The following is a 24254-nucleotide window of genomic DNA, read 5'->3' on the forward strand; positions in this document are numbered from 1 at the left end:
ATTATTAAATATATCCAATTCATTTTTATACATTTTTAACAACCTAATACCTTTAAAAAATGTAAAGTTATAAAACTGCACTGTATTACAAGTTGGTGTAAAAAAACCAAGGAGGGTCTCAGATTATTTCTTGGGACATGTGGAAAAACCTTACCAACTAAAAAATAACTATCAACTTATACTTATAAATGTATAAAATAATAGATCGGTTTCGTCTTGTTAACAAAGTTTCAAGAGAAAAAATAATTCTTAGGACAATTGTTGACAGTTTTCGCTCACAAGGAACATTAAATCTTTTAAAATATAAATACCTTAGAAACTTGCTATGAATTAGCTCCAGAGAAGCAATGCTGTGTAACGAATAAGGGGTCCAAATTATTGCACAATACTCCTGCCTAATTCTTACGAATGCATTGTATAGTTTAATGATAGGATTAATTGAATGAAAAAACATTGTGTTTCTAATTAAAAAACCCAACATCCTATGGCATCCATTTATGTTAAAATTAAGGTGATTGTCAAACGTAAAAGCCGAGTAAAAATTATGCCAAGATCTTTAACATGAGTCACTAATAGTAGCTTAGTGCCATTAATAGAGTATTCTGGTAGAGTCAAATATTTTTTCCTAGTATAAGTCATCGCAAAACACTTCTTTAAAAATAGGTTGTTGTCTAAGCACCAAAGACTAAATAAATTTAACGTTGATTGCAGTTCAGCAACGTCGTGATTAACTCGAATCTTTCTATATAGTTTCAAATCATCGGCAAACAAAAGGCATTTAGACCGTGTTAAATAATTAGGATGATCATTAATATATATCAAGAATAGTAATGTGCCTAAGTTAGATCCCTGGGGAACACTTAAAGTGCTAATGTACTTTTTAGACATAATGTTAGACACCATAAAAAACTGACTGCGAAGCTTTATATAAGTCTCAATAAAACTAATAAATGACGGGGATAAATTAAAACAAGATAATTTACTTAACAAAATATCGTGATCTAATTTATCAAACGCATTAGAAAAATATGTATACACTACATCAACCCTGCCACCAGTATCCCATTCAGATGCTACGTCAAAAGAAAATTCTATTAGATTAGATACTGCTGATTTACAAGGAAGAAAGCCATGCTGCTAGGGAGAAATATCAGATTTTACGTTATAAAACATATAGTTATAGAGAAGTGATTCAAATATCTTAGCGAATGTATTTAACAATGAAATATGACGGTAATTTTCAATGTCTTCAATGTTCCTGATTTAAAAATGGGAACCACCTTAGCTTCCTTCCGTTTCTCCGGGAAAATACAGGTTTTTAAAACAGATTGAAGAAATAGCACAAAGGATCAACAGTACCTCAGCACAACCCTTTACTATATATGTAGGAATACAGTCTGGTCCAGAATATTTCTTTGATTTCAATTTTTTAATCGCTGCTAACACATATTGAACTGTACTAATATACTAATACTAGTACTAATATTCTTAGGTTTACTTCCGGAGTTAACCGAGAAAACTGAAGAAAAAAAGTCTACAAACGAATCGGAAATGTGATCAACTGGAACCACTTTGTCTTTAAATTTCATCTCGAAAGAGCCAAAATATCTACATTAATGCAATACTTAATGTTTGTGTATATTCTCGATAAGCCAAATGTATTTTCAATTTAACACCTCTCCTGAGATCATTAAACAAACTTTCATGGAATTTAGAGAATTTCCGTTTCTTAGCACATTTATTCTTTATCTTTATAGAATTAATAATATCCTTTGTAAATCTTTATTACTTTTATTAACAGTATAGGCCAATCTCCTGTTGAGCCTGGTTTTTTCCATTATCTTCAGCGATTGGCCTGTCCGATGATTTGAATACTTAAAGGAATTGAAACTGTGAGATCTCTACCTCAGATCCAAAGTCCGACTCGGAGACTATCACAACTAGTATCAGTACTAGGTCTACTACTGGTGCTACGCTTATGTCCGAAATTGGAATTTCTCTTTACAAATTCTTATCAATTTAATGTTCAATTAGTTATTGAGTTGCACAGAAATTGGTTACAAGTATTTATTTATTTTGACAGTAAATTAATTAATACAATTTAATTTAATATCCCTCTAGTCAGAAATTTAACTTTAAATTTACCCGCAGGTTTTATAGAATCCACGTTAACTGAACGATCCCAACAAATAGCCATTAATTATTCTTCATCTGTCGTATTTTACAGTGTAATTGGGTTTGTAGACCTGAACGAGACACTTAATTTTTACTTTTACAACTTAAGTTTGAAGTTAAATAAATTTTATAAAAATGAAAAAGTTGAAAATGGTCATTTTTGCAACGACAGTATTTTGACTTAAAAAAAGACTCTGAAACCATGTTTCATCCAGTAAATCAAAGTCGGACACAAGTTACTGTGTAAATTTTAAACGGTTCCGTAATTCGAAAAATGCTAAAATTGGTGTCAATATTTAATAATAATAATAACGTCTTTATTTGCAGCGATTTTCAACATTACATTGTTGTTTTTCAAAATAACTGAAGTCATACATTTTAAATCAAGGCACATACAAATCTATATCATCATCCGAGAAATATAAAATTAAACTAATCTAACCTAACTTAAACTAATCTAATACATTACACAGCTATTTAGAGGTGAAACACTCCTCCTCCAAAGCCAGTCTCAGATTGTCCTTAAACGAGGAATATCCATAAGCCTTTAGACTGTGAGGGACACTGTTGTATATCTGGGGGCCAAAGTATTGAAATCCATTCCTCCCCATCTCCAGCCTGACCCTGGGCACCTCCAGCATGGCGTCCTGCCGAGTGTGACAGTCCCTAATCTCAGCCCGGGTCTGTAGCATCCCCCTGAGGTAAGAGGGTTTTCCCGTCAGCAACACCTTGTGAACAAGGCAAGCCACCTGGAGTTTGAAAATGTACTTTATCGGGAGGATCCTTGCTGTACGGCGATACTGGCTAACGTGATCAAATTTTCTCAGGCCGTACACAAATCTTACAGCAGAGTTCTGTAACCTATCAATCAGGACCGCACCCTCAAGGGTCAATCTTCCCCCAAATACAGGAAGAGCATAAACAATAACTGGGAAAACCACAGCTTTGACAATCTTTAGTTTCACTTCCTCCTGGAGCAACCCCTTAAACCTAAACAACACTCTTAACCTATTCATTACACCACGATTGATATTTTGAACATGGTTCAAGAAGGTTAACTGCTTGTCAAAAGTAACGCCAAGGATTTTTACTGTGTCTGAAACCTGCAAAGGAACACCTCCCAAGGAAACTCCCAAGGGTCCATTACCAAGAAAGACTGCATTTGAAGAGGGGTAAAAATTAACAAGTGAACACTTTCTTGGATTCAACTGAAGCCCGTGATCGTCAGCCCAGAGCCTGACCCTCGACAAATCAGCATTAATCTGCTGCATTGCCAAGGAAGACTGTAATGGAGGATATGACAACACAAGCTGAGTGTCATCAGCGTAGGAGTAAAGGGAACAGAATGATAACTCAAGATTAAGATCCGCAGTATACAATAGAAACATAATAGGACCTAAGCAGCTACCCTGAGGAACCCCTGACTCCTTGAGAGCAACTTATTTATACTTATTTATAGCTTTTTTACGGGATACATGTTAAGAGCACACTAAATTGGCCAAATTTAATTGTTTTGCGTTTTTTGAGGGTTTACAGATTATTGCTCTATGGAAATTTCTCTTACGAATGATATACAACACATAAAATGAAAAAATAGAAGGTTACTTAAAAAATTTATTTAACGTCTGCAATTATTTCAGACAACTTTTGGGAGAGCGTGTGGCCTTTGGCACTTATACTGTTTGTATAGCACAAGGATATATAGCTTATGTAGTACTTCCATGTGCCATAGGTAGTAATGTTGAAGATAAAATCTATACTCAGGAGCCTTGCTGACCCTCGGATGCTTGGGAAATGCCTCAAAGGCCAATCAAAGACAAATACCCCAACGAGTCCTCAATAATCTTGTTTAAACTCAAATTCCCAAAATGTCTTTTAACACTTTTTCAATATTAAAATTTGGCATATTTGAAGCAGTTTTGTCATTCAATGAACGCTATTTAAGAAAGTTCAGAAGTCTTGAGAATTTAGGACTGAAAGCAGGACAGAATGTGCTGTTGGCGATGGAACGTGTGGATTTTGATCGCGTTCGTAGAGCGGAAAAAGCGACGACAGAACTGAAAAAATCAGCAGAACAGGACGGAAGGCTTGAAGACCTATACCAGGAGCCTGACAATCCACCAAATGGTGCTGGCTTACACTAATGGTAATTATACTTCTTATTTTATTAAGCCTATGCCTACTTTATTTGAGTTTTTTTAATTTCCCGTAATTTTATTTTTTTTAATTGGATGTCGCATATCTCAAAATCGTTAGACTTAGCGCTCTGAAATTGTTATGGTACATTTACAGTGAATATATCTAGTTCCCTAGAGAGTCTCATAAATTTTAAAATTAATAAATTTGAAATAAAAAAACCATGGTTATTTGTAGTTTTTTAAACATTTTTTAATTCTGAAAAAATATCAGTTTTTATGAAAATATACGATTATCTCTGCGTAACTAGACAAAAACCCAGTATTTAAAAATAGGTCTATATGTATTATGGTTCCAGAGAATTATGAGATAAAATTTAAAAAAAAATTCAAAATAAATTTAGCTTTACCGTTAAATGGGACTCGGGGTGTCCTTAAACGTAAAATTCTTCAATTAATACAACAAGTGCATAATTTAATGGTTAACTAGCAATTTTATAAGATATACAAGTTTCTGTTAAATTCAAAAAATGACAATAAAAAACCACTTACAGTTACGTGATATGAAGTTGCATAAAAGCCTAAGTATGATCATAGCTGGGGATATATTGACATAAATAACCAATAAGTCCAAAAATTTAATACTGCATACAAAATATTTACTATGGTGTAACCAAGAAATTTGTAGGACATCAATGAATCCTTTGGAATTGGTTGTGTACAAAACTAACAGTTGAGCAGTACAGAATCTACCTGTTTCATCGCTGTCCATTGCAGGAGACTCAGAACTAATTATTCCTAAACATAAACTAATGATGTACCGATATTTTTGTACATGAAAATTTACTTACATAATTCAATTACGTTCTATGCTTTGTTTGTTATTTATTTATTTAATTTTAATTAATTAGTTCTAAGATTAATATAAATTAGTATTTATAGATCGCACTGAAATCCACAGTTCAACACACACACACACACACACACACACACACACACACACACACACACACACACACACACACACACACACACACACACACACACACACACACACACACACACACACACACAAACACACACACACACACTATGCGCGCATGTGAATATTTCTTTGTTAGTGTCTGTAAGATTCCAAAACAATGGCTCTCACTAGGAATACACTTTGCATAAAAAGGAAGAGATTGCAAATCCGAATTGATCAATCTTGAAAATTGCTTAAACGGCATCTTTGCAGATCACGATATAAAAATCAGATTTGCTATGAGCATCCTAATCAGTAAAAACTGTGAAGATTGTAATACTATACCCAACGACAAAGAAAGTTTTACCCAGGAGATTTCTTTACTGACAAGGAACTACCGTGAGACCTTGAAATCCCTTGATTTGGAAAGAAAAGTGAATGCAAGATGATATTTAATGTTTCTTTATCTCTGAAGAAAGGATCAGCAATCTGACAATTTTGCTAAATGGTCGGCAATAAACTATTATTTTATTAAAGAAAATAACCATACCGAACTGAAGTCCATAATTTATATAAATGTTAATATTACTACATTAAATATTGATTTGAATAGTGTAAAAAAGAAGAATTTCAAATTTGCCCAAAGATGTAAAATCGTTGCAATGTACGCTGGAGGTAAGAACACACCAGCCGTCCCCTCCCACTTACTCAATTTACTGAACTTCACAGTCACAACATAAAACAAAATATTCAAGTCTCTCACTTATTGATGACTTACATTATCTAAATTCAGATAATAAATCTTCGGACAGCTTTAACACCAAAAGAAAGAGATAACGTAGGAAGAAAACTAATGAACAGCTTTGTAATACCTCTATGACATTTTTTAGTGACAGCCTTCATTCTTAAATTTGTTTATATTTTATTTTGTACTAGCTGTTACCCGCGGCTTCGCACACAATCTTTAGAAAAGTCCTTATATTACTTAGTAAAAGCAATTATGCGCGATTAGCCGCGGGTAACAGCTAGTTCGTCAATACATACGTGGTATTTTTTAACTATGGGCGATTTTCATGTAAATAATTCAATTATACACAATGAATGAATTAATTAGTTTATTTCCATTAGATTTGCAATATATACCAGAACAGAAAATGTACACGTAACAATTATTATTAATCAAAAGGAACAAATAACATTAAATAAACAGGTTTATTATAATAAATCGTTATCTTATCTGCCTGAGGAAAGGTTGTTCTAAGGAAATGGGTCTACATAGGCAATGTGGCCTGTGTGTAGACCAGAGTTGCTCAAATAAAAACAATAATTGCAACAATGGGATTGAACTATTATTATTTGGTTTAATTGATGAACTCCAACTATATGCAGCCAAAGTTAATGTATTTCTTGAGTCAATGTGACGAAGTGTGTTCGGAGAGGTAGCGGTCAAAACTGTCCTTTGTTGGTCGCTATCAGTGATTCGGCGTCCGATACGGTTAAATTAAAAAATGTGTTTATTTATGAATTTAAAAAAATAGAAACTAAAGGCGCAGAAAAATATTAGTGTTGTTTAAATTTGAAGAAATACTTGAATATAAAATTTGGGAGATGTAGTAGCAATTACTAGTTGATATCGATTTATTCACTCTAAAAGATCGTATTCCAAAACTAATGGAACAGCGGTTATTATGTAAATGTGAAACTGGATAAAAGAGGTTACTGGAATTTTTTTAATATAAAGTAGGAGATTCTTGATATAAAGTTATCTTATGGTAAATATTTCAGTTTCTCTATATTGAGTGTCAGGAGTGAATCGGCGGGGGTTTGTAAATCCTATTTTTGATATAGCTTTTTGAGCAACATTGAGTGGTTCAAGTATTGTGTTGTATGAACCACCCCAAGCGATTATTCCAAAGAGAGCAGCGACTGGACATACGCTTAGTACGCCAATCTTACTTCTCGTCTGCCTAGAACATCTCTCAGTTGATGAAATGCAAATACCTGTATATATTTACGGAGGTTCTTTTTTAGTAGTTCTATGTGCTCAGTCCAGTTTACTCGGCGGTCAAATGTGACACCTATGTAATTCGACATCTACATGTAGTGTCGAGATAATTGTCAAAACTGTGGATAAAAAGATCTTGGAGGAAGTAATCTGATTTTATGGACAGCGAAAGTGGCATAAATTTAGTTTTATGAATGTTTAAAGAAAGAAAATCTTGATCAAACCATTTTTTTTTAATATGTTGATCTTTTAAAGCTTTATTTGAGTTACTTCTCATGTTTTTGAACGAACAAACAGTAGATTGGCATCTGCAAACAAGAAAACTTTACTTATTAAGTTCAATTTAGAGACTTCGTTAATATATATTAAAAATAAAATTGGCCCCATAGTACTGCGCTGTACTACGCCTGGAAGAGGTTCGCTCTCAGCCCCACAAATGGTCACATACTGTTGCCTATTATTCAGATAACTTTGAAACCATGAGAGGGCTCTGCCACGAACCCCTTATCGCCTCCAACTTAACTAATAATTTTTCTTCGTAAACATAATCAACATCTGTTTTAAATCGAAGAAAATTAGCGTAACACGGTCATTACATGGGATGGCATCATTGATTTCTTTATTAACTTCAGATAAGGCATCTGAAAATTGTTTGTCCCACCGAAACCCATACTGACACTCACATAAAATGTTGTTATAATGAATATATTGTACAATTGGTATTTATCGATTCTCTCGAGCACTTTAGAGAATACATTTAAAAGAGATATAGGACGGTAATTATTTCTGTCTTTTTAATCGTTGGATTTATACAGAGGAAATACTTTGGCAATTTTAAAATTGTCTGAAAAAAGGCCGGAAGTCAAGCCGAGATTTATTAAGTGTAAAAAGGCTGTAAAATAATATTTAGGTTTTCTTTAAGCATAGGAAACGAGACACCGACACGACCCGGAGCGGATCCGCCGCGCATTCCAGTCACATAACGTGCGAGATCCAGTTCAGTAATAGTGTGAAAGACTAAGTCATAAGTAAGACGAAGTCCGTGATAAGTCTTAAGTCCGAATCACGCATCAGCGGCTCCCCACCGGCGTCTAAACTCGCCAAGTTGTGGCCTACTGCGGCAAAAAAGTATTAAATTACTTAGCCGCCCGTGTACACAAACTATGGGTGGAAGGGATACCCGGAAAGTATTTATCAATAGGAAAAGGATCTTTGTTATTTACCTTCCCAGATAATTCGCTTATTACATTCCACAACAATATAGCGTTTCCTCCAATTTCACTCATCTTTGTTCTATAATACTGTCTTTTTACATTTTTCCAGGTCTTGTTCAATGTTAATCTATATTTTCGATAGTAATTTCTCAAGTTTATATTAAAAGGTTGCCTTTTTACTGATTTGCTTATTTTGTCTCTAATTATAATTGAGCGTATCAGACTGGGCGTTATCCTCGGTTTAATTTTTTTTGAACGGGATTACATACGTTTGATAGATATATTAGATTTTTCGATTGAACTTTAGACAAGTGAGCAAAATATTTGTGCGCAAGAATTTACATCAACAAAACTCCAGACCGAACTCCAGTCTGAGTGAATAAGATTGTCGGTGAGTAGAGTGCGATTAACGCAAGTGGGGAGAGCGGCGGTGTTGTCAGTGACTGCAACAGAGGCAGCGACAGTGGCAGCAATAGTTAGAGCAGAACTGAGTAGTGGTCAGTAATACTTTTCTGGAACACTGCTGACTTGACGATGTTCATAACATGGTATCTGACAAATACTCGTATGTGATCGAGACAAGACGTGCTGTGATCTGTCACTCGTGTTGGTTTGTCTATACACTGCACTAGTCCTGCACCGAATAGAATGTTTAAATAGCTGTCAGTTATAAAGTCATTTTTTAGCAATAAAAATACACATTACATGTATAGGTATGTTGGCATAGTATTCTTGTAAGTCCGTTAAAAATTGCGCAATGTTACTTTCAAAAGTCCTATATAATGCTAGAACATTGAAGTTGTTTATTCCTATATGTAAAGTCCAAAGCGATGCTGTGCACGTCTCCAAAAGTTGTCTGTCTAGAAGTAAGTGATACTCTTTTGTTTATAAATATTATAGTTGCGTCGTTCTTGTTCTGTTTTGTAGTTGTGCTCAAGAAATTAAAACCGTCAATTTTTGCTCACTCCTCCTCCCCCCCCCCGACAAAACAATCAAATCGAGTTGCTCCTAAAAAAAATCTACATTATAGTTAATGTAGATTTACTAGTGTAAATCATTAATATTTATTACAGAGTATTTATTACACTAGGATGATTACCTATTGATAATAAATGTATACATTTATTACGCTATTAGTCCGCACAATCGTTTGAAAATATTGCTATTCTTAACCAAAAATTTAAAGGAGAACATTTATATCAAGTAAAACACACATAAATTCACACACTTGTACACAATCCTCCTCTAAAGTGGTTATTGTACTTGTATAAATATGTAAATATAAATAAGCTAGTAGTTTCTGTAATTTTGCGGTAATAGGATATGACAAAATTATAGACATGTTTGGAACATTTTACCCAATTTAAAGGAAAACAAAACCGAATATAAATTTTTATGTCAGGAAATAACAAACGAGGTAAACCTAAAATACATTTAGTAGTAACTTTATGTGTTTAGCTTAACTGAAAGAAAAAACTGAATAACCTAAACATTTATATTCACACATGTATATTATAAATGATGACATAGACATACAATAAACACATATTCCTACAAACACAAATACACACACACACACACACACACACACACACACACACACACACACACACACACACACACACACACACACACACACACACACACACACACACACACACATATATATATATATATATATATATATATATATATATATATATAATAAGTTGTTAATCTATATGCCTTTAAATGAGTTCTATAAAATAATGTATTTATATTTATTTTACTCTAAGTATTTATATAAATTTAAAACACATTTTTAATAATAACGTAACATTTCTGGCCATTTAGATACCGTAGCATGTATTCATGGATTCTTGCAGTATGAATTTAAATGAGTATAATAAAATAAATGTATTTTTATTTATATTTTACTGTTTAATTCTATTAATATGAAATTAAAACACTTTTTAATGAAACATAACATTTCTGGCAAATTAAAACAAAACAAATAACATTTAAATTTCTGATTTAAGAAATGTAACGAAATAATAGGCGTATAGATACCAAAAAAATATTTAAAAAGCCTATATATCTCTCACACATCAATACATACTGATAGTGCAGCATGTATCAATGGATCCATGCAGCATGCATGTAAATGAGTATAGTGAAATAAATTTATTTTTATTTGTACTTACTCTAATTATATTATATAAAATTTAACACTTTTTAATAAAACATAACATTTCTCGCCATTTCAAACAAAGTTAAAATAACATTTAACTTTCTGATGCAAGAATGTAATATAAATAATAGTCGTATATATAAAAAAGAATTAAATTTATAAAACCCTATGTAACTCCGACATATTAATACATACTAATACTGCATGCCGCCGCAACCCTGGTGGTCAAACTGGTCCAGGTCATCCATCTCCAAAACTCTTACCGCTTCATCACCCTCCTTAGACCTGATCAACACCTTGCCATTAAAGTAGCGTGCAAAGTGTATTCTCTTCTCACGGACCAGTCTGCGTGCACGTCCCAGTAGCGTCTTGTTGAACCTCGTCAGATGATCGTTGATGTACACTCGGCTCGGCTGAAGAAATGGAGAGATATCTCTGGCGTCAAGATTCCTCTTGGTCCGGGCAGCCGCAAGCCACGACTCCTTGATGCTTGGTGAAACAAACTGAACGATGACGGGCGGATGAGCGTGTTTTTTGGAGAAGAGTCGCAGGCGGTGTGCTTTGGAAATATCCTCCCTCTTGAATGGAACCTGGACAATGGCGGCGACCTTCTGCAGACGATCGTAGATGTTCTCGCCGTATGTGACAGGCAACCCCACGATCTCCAGGTTGGCGGCCCGCGATTGCTGGTCAGCGTCACGCAGTTGTTGCCTCAGCTCCCGCACCTCGCCGTGTGTGACAGGCAACCCCACGGTCTCCAGGTTGGCGGCCCGCGATTGCTGGTCAGCGTCACGCAGTTGCTGCCTCCGCTCCCGCACCTCACCGCTGAGTGTCGCCTTGGCGCGCTCTAGGCTGTCGCAGCGTTTCTTCAATTCTTGCTGCTCATTCTCCAAAACGACCAACTTCTTCGACAGTGCCTTAAATTCAGCAGTTAGTGACGTTATGGCACCCTGAACTTCATCGAATTTTTTATTTAAAACAGAATTGATTTCGTCCTTCATTGAAGTTAGCGCCACGGTAAAAAAGCGTTTTATATCTGAAGAATCCTCGGTGCTCCGCTGCGACAATGACTCGTCCTTACACACATCACACCTCCACGACCTCCATTTAATCTTTGTAAAGTTTTGTGCAGAGCCTGCTCGCGTGCACGCCATATGAAATGACGCACCACACTCGACACATTTAGCTACTATGTCGCCGGACACAAACTCCACATTACATTCCGAACACATTCCCGACATTATTATTAAATGGCAATACTCATAAAATGTATAAATATGATTTTCTTTGTAAAATAGTAGGGCTTACTAAACAAAACAATTCACCTCACTTCCAAATATTTGGTACTTATAAACAAATACATATTGTATTGTGTGTAGTCATAACACAAATGTTGAAATATCATTAAAGGATACTATGTTATTTTATTTCCTGTCTAGACTAAAAATTTTATACGTGATACTGCTTAAATTGTCATTTTAGGTTGATCTTCATTATAGGGGTAGTTGGACCATGCACCACGTAGTAGATGGCTGATGCCAGTTGTATCTCATCTTCTCCATAGCCAGTTCACCTGCAACAAATAGCGGTCGTGTTGGTGATGTCAAACTGTTTTCAAGTCATCAAATTTGCAATTATTAGTATAATACTGTATTCAATTAATGCTGCTCTTGATGTCAGTCTATCATCTCAATTCAAGGGGTCTTAAAAATATTCTCATCTTAACCCTATGGCTGTTCGCCAATCTTTAAAATTTTTTCCCAAAACTGTTTTTCCATGGATCATAACCAAAACTATTTAGCTCAAAATGAAATTTTTCTGGATTTTGCTAAAAAAATTTAACTTAGGAAAATCGTATTTGCATAAAATTATTTTTCAGCCCATCAATTTCCATTTAAGTTGAAGTATTTGTATGTAAAGTTCATGTTTCACTTATAGAGTGTTATTTTATTCATTTTATGATTATTTATGGATTTTTCAATAACTGTTTAAAATGGAAACATGAAAAGAAGTACCATTAAGAAATAATGGAGGAAGAATAGCTGACGCAACAAGATGAATAGCTGCTAGCTCCAAAGTCCCCGATTGAGGATCTCAATTATCAGGTAGAGAGACAAAAACGAGCAGTTTCCAGTTCAAAAAGTAAGGAAAGGAAGGCAGCATCCTGGCAAGATCCAAGGCAAAAGATATATATATATATATATATATAGTACCACAATATTATCACCGTTCACACACTGTACTCTGAACTAAATTATGAAATTAATGTTTACATGCCAGAGGTAACAGATGTATATTGCTGCAGTTTCGGAGTTCAGTAGTATTATTATGATTAAAGCTCTTCAAGACCTTTACATCTGTTAGTGTAACTGACTTTGTTTTCAAAATAATTAAGTTCTGCAGTCCTCTGCATCCAATTTTGCAATATTCCCTGATAAAAAACTTAAATGTTGAAATGCATTTTGGTCTTTAATTAAATTATCTTTAAAAGTATAAACAATTATTTTTCTACAAACGTAAAATAATACAAGGCAGTTTGCTCACGCGTGACCTCCCGCGTAGTCTCAATTTTCCGGAATATTGAACGTTACTTTTAGTATGTTTTATTGATACAGTGTTATTTGCAGATAATTTAAAGTAGTATAATCTGAGACATAGTGTTGTTTAAACAAAATCATGTAATTTTTGAAAAGTTTCTTAACATAAGTAAAAAAGTATTTTAAAGAATAATAAGAAGTAAGCCTATACTCATAGCTTATAGAAATTTATACAATTTGAGGTACATGTAGCATAGACGAATAAGAAAAGTTATTATGATGTTTCAATAAAAATAAAAATAATAAACAATACATAGGAGAAATTCACAGCACTCGCAAATAGTATTCTACTTCATAATCATTGGTATAGCAAACAATTAATTATTAATAACTAGCAAACAAATAACCTTATTTATTTAATATTCCAAAAACTGAATACCTATTCCCTATAATGAGTACAACATGGAAAATGTGTGTGTAAATAGTTTGTGTTATTTAGGTTCTATGAGATTGTGCAGTTGCGCGACTTGCCGGAAGTTCTCTATCAAATGCAATCTCTGGACCACAAGAAGTTTCCGAAGTAGCCGCCCTACCATGGCGCACTGAAAAGAAAATACATTTTGATTGACTGTAATATTGGTCACCTTCTCGTGTACTAAGCTATAGTTGTACATTTTTAATAAATGCGATGTATGTCAAATGATGCCTTTGACTATTTATTTTGCAGTACGTAAGTTTTGCAAACAGTGAGGTTTTAAATTTGTACTCCAAAAAATTAATTGTATACAATTTAGTATTGTGTACTTAAATGTATAACTATTCAACTGACACAACTACTAGAGACTGATTGTTGTGAAATTTTAGGTCAAGAATAACAAGTATAATGATTTTCTCACATCTATGCAGCGATGGTAAATGTGTTTGATATTCATTGCTCAAAATCAGTTACATTTGAAATGTTATGGTACGCATAGAAGTTTATATTTGTCTGGGTTGTTTTTAATAAGATTAAAATAATGTTAAATGCCATTATTCATACATCAACAGTGTGTAAACTAAAAAGTTAAGAACTTCTACTATAGTTTCCCTTTAGACTTCTTCATTCATCATTTCTCCATACTAGCCTAAATTAGTTGAGTTGTTACTGAAATCGTTCGAGCTATCCTATAAAATATCGTGAAATATCGGACAGAAATTTCAGAGGTACTCATAAAAATGGCTTCACTCTGACTTTGGTGACCTGATCTCTAAACTTTTATCTAAAATGGATGAAAGTTTGTAATATATTTCTGAGTCTTATTTAAGGATTATTTAAAATGCTCCCCCCCCCCCACCCCCCCCCCCCCCCACCCCCCCCCCCCCCCACCCCCCCCCCCCCCCACCCCCCCCCCCCCCCACCCCCCCCCCCCCCCACCCCCCCCATCTTATCTTAATATATAGGTTCTTACGGGTTTGGAAACAATGGAATTTTACTTAATAGGGTGAAATCGAAAAAAATACCAGATATGCCAAATCGGTGAAATAATCCAAAAAGGTAATAAGTTATCAATTATGTAAACAATAGATTATCATAGCGCTGGCTGCCTTCAAGAGTTCATAGTGATTGACTAGTCTTACTGACCGTTGATTGGTTACCAACTAAAGTACTGGTTGTTTTAAAAAAATGCCAAATCCTTTGGTAACATTGTTTAAGCTTTATACAATAGCGGCACAGTTCCACAACCAGTGTTTCTATTGATCATCCCCGGATAGAACATCTGTCTGGTCTTCGGCTCGATCCCACCAGATTTTCACTTCCTAATTTTTGTTCACTTATTATGATTCTTTCAACCACTCCAAAATTCATAATTAACACCTCTACTCTCTCATGAACCTTCAGAATGGTACAGAAACATTTCTTTAATGCTTGTTAAATTGAAATTCTATATGGTGTTAGTATTTGGTACTCTTCGACTCTCAATTGTTTAGAATGTTAAATACAGTAAAGCCTGCTCGTAAGAAGAAGTACCACATACTGTTTTAATACGTAAACCACTGTACGCACGTTCCCGTTATTCCAAATAATTTTAATCGCCATAACTAATCAATTACGTGTTAGAACAAACGTTGTCTCTAAAGAGTACAATAGAGAGCTAGAGAAGTCATTTATAATAAGGAATACAGTCATTTAATTTGTATTGTTTTCTTTGTACCGCCCTTCCGAGTCACAAGGGATTATTATATAATATTCTCTTTTGTTCCCGACCTGACTTGGCATAACGACAAATTGTGCTGCACCAACTGGAAATACAGAGTTAGGTATACAGCATTCCAACACGTGTTTGGTGTCCCTATTCTACAATTGTCCCTCGATTTGTACTTCACCAATGTTTTACATTTCGGACACGTTTTAGTTCTTTTTAGTGCATTCAAATTTTAAAACTCTACCCACCATATAACAAGAAATATTAAAGATTAACTAGTTGCCTAGCATTAAAAGAAAAGACCACTAATATAATAGGTTTAATTTATGTTACTAATCAAATTACTCATTTTGTATAATTCTAACAAAGAATTAAATCTAACAAACTAGTGTAGTTTTCTCTAAGAGAATATTTAAATTTTCTTCACAACAAATGCTATTCTTGAGGTTTTGTAGCAAGGAATCCTTGACTATCGTCAAATATGAGTTGCATATGATATAAATTGAATATGGTAGTTATACAGTTTACATAAACATATAATTTTTATTTACATAATTAAAAAAATATTACATATACTATATACGTTACAATAAACGATTCTAAAGTTTTAAGGCGCTAAAGATGTACTAATTTTGTTTATTTGTTTGTTTTCCATATTGTTTTAGGCATTATAACATACTTAAGAAGTGATCAAGTGATCAGTAGTCCCAGTTGTGGAGTTTCCACATAATATATAGTTTTTAGGGAAATCAATGTTGTAAAGTACTGTTAAACACCTCATTTTGTCCAGTACCAAAGAATATGCACCAGGTAAACCTAATTATATTCTTTAATTTTATCATCAAATAAAATAATAAATCATATATTTATTCCAACAAATTCACAGACACATATATTTATCGTGTATCTAAGATAATCAGTTAATTATTATTATAAAAATCATACTTTAGGAAATACATTGATTATATTATATTATTTTTGTATTATGTTCAACAAACTTAAATAATATGCCTATTGAAAACTTATTACATCTAAACCCGCTTTACAAAAAACATATTACTTAATAGTTACTGAATATGGAAAGTTGATTTCATATTACATTTTATTTTCATGACAGGAAACACTATCCAGGTTTATATAAATTATGCAAACATGTTTAGAAGAATTTATTTTCAATTTAACACTCCCCCTCCCCCACAAAGAGCAATGAAAATTAAAAAAAATGGTCCAACAATAATCCAATTTACTTTCGTACACCCAGCGGGTTATTAAATGAACGAGTTACGTGAACGAGCTTTCCCTGCCTAACCTATAGAATGCGCCAACGGTCTGACTGATTTGTAACTAATTGCATTTTATTTTTATTTTATTTTTTTCAAATACAATGAAATTTTTAGTTTTGAGAAATAACTATAAATGTTGCATTACAAAGTAAAAAGTGATTGAAAGGTTTTCTGACAAAACTAGAAGATTTAGAATAATTTTTTGTTTGAAACATTGATTCCCTCTCGGTGAGTGAAATAAGTAACTTTCTGATAAAACTTGTGAGCCCTCCTACCATTATATTTCCTGGAGGAACCGTTAGCTCCAACCAAATTTTTAAAGGCCACTAGCATGTGCACGTTATTGGTGGCCGATAACCTTATACAATACAAATTGACCGAGTCAAGCAAACGTTAGAGCGTGGCAACTGCTTGGATGGGTGACCGCTAACCTATAATGGTCGTGCAAGCCCGGCAATCGGTAGTGGTTCGGTTAAGCGTCAGAGAAAGGCTTATCATATATAACTTCTAATAAACAGGTCCTATTGTTGTGCTGAGTTCATTTTCACTTCAACCCTTGTTTCTACATTTCTGTCGGACTTACTTCACAGTTTTGGAAAGTATTTTAGTAATTAAAAGGTCCTTCATTTCATTGATCCTGTCGGGTACCGAGGGCTTAGATTATTTATATTCCCTAAGTTCCTTGACTTTTACCTGATTTTTACTTTTGATCATTTCAATTTATATCGCCTTGAGCACTATATGAGTTTGTTGGTTCTCTCGGATGTAATTACAATTGGAAAACTGTTTTTGATACAGTCATTATAAGAATGGGCGGCTGCTTTTCGCTAGACAGTGGTGCAACCGAGTTTTTTCTGTGAAATTATTTTGGATTTGCTTTATTTTAATATTCCTGTAAGTTTAACTTCCCCGAACAAATAAAGTTAAAAAACTTGCTATCACTCCAAGACGAAATAAAGACTTTTTAATTATTCGTTTATTGAGATTAATTTTTAGTTGTTTCATTGGTATATATAATTTTAAGAAAATAATTTAAAATATTTTTAATAATATTGCTCTTAAGGATATTTTTACTATCAATATGAACTCACTCTAATAATATTTCTTTTACATATTCTAAAAGTTTCATATATTCATTCTAATATAACTATATTGCTAAAGACCACTATTTTGTGTTTTTATTATAATTTAAACATTATTAGTTCTCATCTGATCCTTTTAACAATTTTCAGCTGTGTAAACTGTGTTCATAAACGTTTAGAGACAGCAGTAGTTCAAAAGTAAATCAATATGGCTTTTAAACCATCTATCATATTTTTTTCCAACCATACGTATTTTCCATTTCCTACACTTCAAAAATGTATATAAGTAATATCTAGCTTGATTTCTTTGTCTTTTGATGGGTTAGCACTCAAAGCACTGGTTGTTTCTGAACAAATTCCAGGTCCTTTTTTAGCATGCTCTGCGAAAAATTAATATACTTTTTTAACAACACACGTGTCCAAAACTAGATTCCCTAGTTTGCCAGGTTCCAAAGATGGTCTCTGGATCCCGTTTACTTGTTCCTGTAATTAAGCCAAAAATTACAAACTTTGCTATCTGGAGATGTTTTAGATTAAATCTAAATGGAACCATTTTAGAAAACAATTGTAAATTACAATAATGATTCGGTAAAATTTTAAATTTCACCAAGAAATGGTAGTTAAAATTGTAAGCATAAATAATTTAATATTTTGTACAGTTAATAAATAATTTGGTTTTTTTATTGTGAATAGGTAGATACTTGCACTCGAAATACATATTATGACTGATGTAAACCCTTCTTCGATTTATACTATCACTGCGGCAATTTGTAGCACATTCTTGTTATGTGCCAATGGCGCAGTGTAGTGGGTACGGTGCTTACCACAAGATAACAGAGTCAAGCAACGTCGAGCGTGGTTACTGCTTGGATGGGTGACCGCTGCGCTATCTTGACATTCATGCAATCCGCTTGCTCGGCCATTGGTAGTAGTCCGGTATACCCCAGGTTAATCGTCAAAGAGAGCTTCTTACATTTAACTTCGTCTCCTTAAATAAAATATCCTTTACCTCATTACATTTTACTTTTTTAAAATAGTTTTATTGCTATAGTAAGCGAACAAGTAGGTAAATGATAGTTCGATATAATTTAGGTGAGGGCCAAAAAGACACTCCACTAAGGCTTGGTGTATTGAATAATGAAATGTATATTAGTGCAAAATGTTCTTCCGGTTTTTCCCTTCTTTAAAACTTGTACCATATTTATCTAGCAATAAAAGGGTTAAAATTTGTAATTATATGTATTAATTTAATATAATTGTTTTCAACTTTCTCCCACCCTAAAGTTGTATGAATCATATAAGTAACTAAGTATTAATATTTATTTTTAATATTTCGTTGCTTGTGGTATAACTATCGTCTTAATATAAAGGTTCTTACGGATTTGGAATCAACAGAATTTTGCTTAATAGGGTGAAATAGAAAAAATAAGAAGGGTTGATTCGGAGCAAAGAAACTGAACTGGTGAAACTAACAGCAGGGAAAGAATGTTTTTGTGATTGTCAGTTTTCTAAAATTTACATGGGTAAATTTATTTAAGACCGTGCAATCGATTTTGGATTCGAACATTTTTTAACGTAAATTAAATGTATAGCTTTTTAAGGTAAGTTCATTGAGTACATATAGAGTACAAGCATTATTTTATCATTGCACGTGAAATTACATACATTTAAAGTGTGGAATTCAGGCACTTCTATAAAAACAGATGCATGGAAAAACGTGACATTTTTACAGTATTAACATGAGTGAAAATTATTACAAAAATTAAAATTAGTTGGAATAAAAGGTCATTGGTTTAGTTGGAATGACACCTACCTCGGAAAACGCTGGAGAGATAACCACAATTAACACAGTCAATAGTTCTCTGACGTCAGTAGATTGTGGGGTAATCCAGGATAGCACTTTGGGACCTATCCTGTTTATCTACATAAATAATTTTTCTAAAATTAGAAATTCACTTTTTGCTGATAGTACAGCCGAATTTTGGGTCCAGTTGGGACGGAGGTATCCAAAATGCGCATATTGATCTTTCTCAAACTAATAAACGGTTTGATCAAAATGTGCATTCCCTTAATATGTTTAAGTCTAAGCTTATTATGCCCATTAACCTGAGAGACAGCAGTGACATCTGTATTAATTTAATTAAACTATACAGTGACCTGGTACTGTGAGTGTTAGTTTCTTGTAATGTAAACACTACATTTTAAGACCGCTGCTGCAAACAAACATGTATGCTTAAAGTGAGATAGTCCTTAGCATCCCTGGAATAATATTGATGCAGGTGCTGAAATTAATATTCTAAATCGAAATTTGTTTCATGTTTCGCTGTAATGATATCAAACTAGCCAATACTGATGTTTAGGCTAACCCTTTATACTGGACAGAAGTTAAATACTTCAGGTAAATGTACTTTAAATGTAGTTCCTAAGTACATGAATCATTGTTTAGAATTTTACGTAGTAAAAACACAGGATGACATCATGCTTTCAGGCTCAGTTGAACTTAATTTGATTAGGAGAATAAACTTCTAAAGAAACTCTGAAAAAGGCTTTCGGTTTCAGTCAGATCATAATTTTATTAAAGTAGACCAAGTGCTAGGCTTAGTCATAGATTATGTAAAGCGTGGTTCTGACAGTAACGAAATTTATATTATTAAATGATAATATAATAATCCTCATTTAATATCTTGAATTGGTTTTATTAGAGGCCATCACTAAATAATCTTGATAAAAAGATGACGTACCAGTAGCTCATGCATCTAGAAAATTGCAGCTGTTGACTCTGCCGCGCCTATACATTTTGGAAAACAACTTTTTTTTTGTATGAGTAAATGTGCCTTAACCAGAGGCCAAGACATACACGTGTACGGGACACGTGGTAGAGCAATCTACCGAACTGGGAGACATAGAACGGTGGTTTATGAACGCCTGCTTTCGCAGGCGGATATTCATTTCCTCAGCAGACTGCCCAATTAAATCAAAAATGCTCCAATGCCTAAGGCGTTAAAGACTCATCTTAAACGCTTCTTGTTGTTAAAAGCATTCTATAAGGCATAATAAATAAATAAATAAATAAAATAAAATAAAATAAAAATAATAATAAAAAAGTAAGTTAAGGCGTTATACTAATAAATACGTTTTCTATGCACTTTTAATAGCTTACAGATTGAAATCTAAGGGTAGGTATCCTGCAATATAAGCTTTATTTACATTAAACAGTCTAGCCGACTATTTCACAATTAATTTAGAGTACGGTATATAGAGCAAATTATTTTCAAACAGTTACCTTCAGTTTTTGTGTTAATAACAACGATAATGGTAGTTTTTTTGGCACTGTTTAGTCAAAATGATACTTTCAAAATAAAACTTCGAAGATAAATTACGCAATTTTAACAGAACATATGTGGACGAGTTCTACTTTTCAGATAGTCAAACACTACTTATTGGTACTGTGGAAGACTAATATTCCTTATGAACGCCTGCTTTCGCAGGCGGATATTCATTTCCTCAGCAGACTGCCCAATTAAATCAAAAATGTAACATAGCAGGGACAAAAATGTAACAAACATGTAACAAAAATGTAAACATGTAGATATGTAAACATATCTAAAAACAATAAACTTTCAAAACAATAGGCAATTTGGTTTTTACACAAGGCAAGTCAACCGAAGATGCGCTGATTGATTTTGTTTTCATTATTATACAACAGCTTCAGTAACAGTTGTAAGACATCTGCACTTTTTTTGTCGACTTCAAAAAAGCTTTTGATTTTGTAAATCATAATATTTTATTATCAAATATGGAGGCAATTGGTATAAGAGGTGTAGCATTAAATTTGTTTTCAAGTTTTCTCACGGGTCGCATTCAACAAGTGCGAATAAGTAATCATTTAAGTTCACCCCAGGTTGTTAAGGCCGGAGTGCCCCAGGGCTCTGTTTTGGCTGCAAATCTATTCATTATTTTCATAAATGATCTACTGAATCGGGATTTTAAGGGCAACATATTTGCTTTTGCAGATGATATTGCTTTTGTATACTCTGATAAAATTAAAGACAACCTTTACTCTCATATATCTCACGACCTTAATATTATTAAACAATGGTGTGAAGTAAATAAAATGATGTTGAATACAAACAAAACAAAAATATATAAATTTTGATCACAAAACTTTCGATTTCCGTTTTCCAATAAGGAGGTACCATAAACGATACCTGTAATAATATGTTGAACTGTAACTGTGGCAATCATTGAAAAAGTAAACTCTTTTAAATACCTAGGTATAAATGTTGATGAAAAATCTAACATGGAAGGCACATGGAAACCTTTTGCATAATCAAATAAAATATAACTTACGTAAATTTTATTTTCTAAGAAACTTTTGTGACGTAGGCTTGCTGCGTAGTTTTGTATTATGGACTAATACACTCTAGACTGCAGTATGGCATTGTCTGTTGGGCAGGTGGGTCAAAGACAGTTATTGACAACTTGAGAAGAACACAGAATATGTTTCTACGCATTATGCTAAAAAATTCCACATTAGAATCTTCATTTCCACTGTACCAAAACCTTAACATCCTCCCTATACAACATTTGTTCACTTTTAAAACATTACGACTTTTTTATTGCACAAGTGGCAACAAAGGGTTCTCAAGGAGCCACTATAATATGCGTAGTAATGAGCTCAGACTATTCATGTTACCAAAAACGTAAACAAGTTTATAATAAAACAATCATTCTTATATCTGGGACCAAAGTATTTTAACAAGTTGCCTACTGAAATTAAAGAAATAGAAAATATAAACCTTTTTCGTAAAAAGCTGAAAATATGGCTTTTAGATAAAAAAGAACTTACTTGTCTACAGGAAAATATTTGTTAAAATTATATGTATGATTAATTAAGTATTATAGTATTATTAAAGTATTGTATCTGTTTGCCTTTGTATTTGTAATGAATATGAAACTGTGTACTTTTATATATAAAATCAAATAACTTTGTAATCGTAGTTTTAAACGGTGTATCCATTGCAAACAAGCTAAGTCTAGGTTCATTGTAAAACACTCTAACTGTCTTATCTTATCTTATATTATCTACTGTTCGCCTCCCCCACATCAAGACACGCCACAAACACTGCAAAGCTGCACGTCAACCTTAATTATACAGTATACTGAACTGAACTCAAATATGTTATATTTATTATGTATTGAAATTTGTTAACTAGCCACAATTACTAGTAACAGTGGTTAGTATTATTCCATTATTGTCATGTCTTATAAAATTGAATTACTGTGGAATAAACTTCATTATATTCATATATTGTTTCTAACGACTTATAATGTCTTATCTAAAAATATCAGTCAGGTGATAACCCAATGTATAGTACACAATACTATATTACTTTTACAATTTTATAAGAGTTCAGTTAGCGCTCGCTTTCGGTTTGTAAGTATTAGATTAGTTGGGTCGGAACCGATTCAGTGCATGGACACATATGTAGTCACCGTAACTCAGACACCTGATAAGTTGTGAAAGCCGTGTTAGGCTTAATATCTTATAACATTGAACTATCACTCTGCGGAAAATGGCGTTGATGACAACTCAAATACAGTTTATAATACATGTTTCTGAACTGATAATGTTTAGTTTGATGTACATGACAATTTAAAGTATGTCTCTTGTATTTAAACAAAGTTTACTAATACTTTTGATCAACTCCAAATTCCAAAATACATGTATATATAAAAAGGGTATTTTTTTAATTTTAGCCGGCATACTTGATTTCTGAAGATATTTATTCTGCGAAACACAAGATTGTATTAACAGCTCTACTGTGTGTTACAGTCTCCAACAAATTGAATCAAATAATAAAACATAATCGTTGAATATTTAATGTACTTGGATATATTAAAAATCGTACAGGACAATCATATAACATGGGACAAAATTAATTACGTTTTATTTAAATTGTATGGATGTCAAATATCTTGACAACCGTATATCAATGTTGATGACAGTTGCTAAGGAACGTGTGTACATGAGATGTTAGTTTAATTGTTTTATTTACAACATTAAATATATAGTTTCATACTTCCCTTTACGCTAGCGCTAGTAGTTGTTAGTTCTTACTTTCGCAGACAGAGGCGCTGTTGTAGAGAACATGTGTAATTGTTTCTTAACATCTTTTGTATTATATATTTATAGTTTATCAGTAATACATATTTAATTTAAATATACTTTGAGAAAAACATTTATTATTGTTTAAGTTTGTCCATAAAGAATGAAACGTAAATTAATAATATTTATAGTAAAGTTACAATTACGACAATCGTTCTTCGAACTGCAGGAACGTTTACTTATATAGTGGTTCAACATATAATTGCCTAGATTTTATTGTGGGTATGGTAACAGTTAATCTTCTCTGAATTTAATTTTTGGAGAACCTCCGGGTTCTTCTTATAAACATTCATATCTTAGAAGGATCACCAGTAGTGAGTGATTGGCTTACCTATTC

Source organism: Homalodisca vitripennis, chromosome X, assembly GCF_021130785.1.
Source record: "Homalodisca vitripennis isolate AUS2020 chromosome X, UT_GWSS_2.1, whole genome shotgun sequence".
NCBI lineage: Eukaryota > Metazoa > Arthropoda > Insecta > Hemiptera > Cicadellidae > Homalodisca > Homalodisca vitripennis.